Genomic DNA, 1,280 nt, shown 5'->3' on the forward strand with positions numbered 1-1,280 from the left:
TTGGTATCCTCACCGACTATAGTGTTTATAACTCTTGACTCAACCTTGGAGATCACACTCCAATTTACAAAGTGTACAAGAGAACAATTCTCAAAGAATTGTTGAGATGAAATGAGTACTCTCTAGAAGAGTGTATGATTACAAGTTTAGCACTATTGAACCAATTAATATTGCTCTCTCAAATTGTGTATTATAACACCTTAAAAAATGTGTAGAATGAAAGAATATGAACAAGATAGTTTGCAAATACTCATTGTGAAATAAGGCTTCAATCCATCCATTTATAGATTCCCCAAACCTTAGAAACGTTGGGGAGTTAGTGGGATGGAGCCTTTTTGTCAAAACTAGCCATTTTTTATGTTTTTGAATCATTTGCATCGATGCATAACACTTTGCATCGATGCAAATGTGTCTTTGAAGCTGAAATTTGAATTTTCAGCTAGGTTGCATCGATGCAAACATCTTTGCATCGATGCAACAAGTCGTTGCATGCTTTGCATCGATGCAAACCTTAAAGAATGGCTTAAAATCACTTCAAAATACTTAGGATTTATCTCAAACTTGTTGGAGTCAATTCCTACGCTTTTTGTACCTTTGAAAACAAGTTTTAAACCATACCATTTGGCTAGCATCGAATTGCAAGATGTGTATCAAAACATTTTGTGAGTGTGTGTTGAGAGATTTAGCAATTGGTTCTTAACAAGAAGTTACCTAAGTCCTAAGACACTATACTTGTCTTCAAATGTTGTGGACTTGAGTTTCTTGTTGTTGTTGTGTTGCTTTCAACTCTTCATTCCTCAACGTTGAATGTTGGTTGATCTTTCAACATGCTTGTTCATTAAAGTTGTTTGTTGGTTTGTCTTTCATGTCGTTTGTTGGTTTGTCATTCATCAAAACCTACGAATACAAACTTCGCATACAAGCAACATGATTTACAATTTCCCCCTTTTTGATAATGACAAACCAATTTTGAGGATATGCATTTATAAATGATTTTGAAAGCAACAATAATGCACTTTGTTTTATAGAAAGCTTTGGAGAAGGCTTCACAAACAAATTTTGCAGGAGTTCCCCCTAAATATGTGCATTTGTTCCCTTAAAGGGCGTTTATCAAAGAAAATGATTTAGATATCAAAGTTTTTGCTTAGCGGAAGTCTTTTTGAAATCATTGTTTCGCAAACTTATTTCTTCTTTTCAAAACCTCAAACTTCTTCTTTTTCAAAAGTTCAAAACTTCAAATATCCTCAAACTTCTCTTCCCCCTTTTGACATTATCAAAAA

This window comes from Arachis duranensis, chromosome 1 (assembly GCF_000817695.3).
Source record: "Arachis duranensis cultivar V14167 chromosome 1, aradu.V14167.gnm2.J7QH, whole genome shotgun sequence".
Lineage (NCBI taxonomy): Eukaryota > Viridiplantae > Streptophyta > Magnoliopsida > Fabales > Fabaceae > Arachis > Arachis duranensis.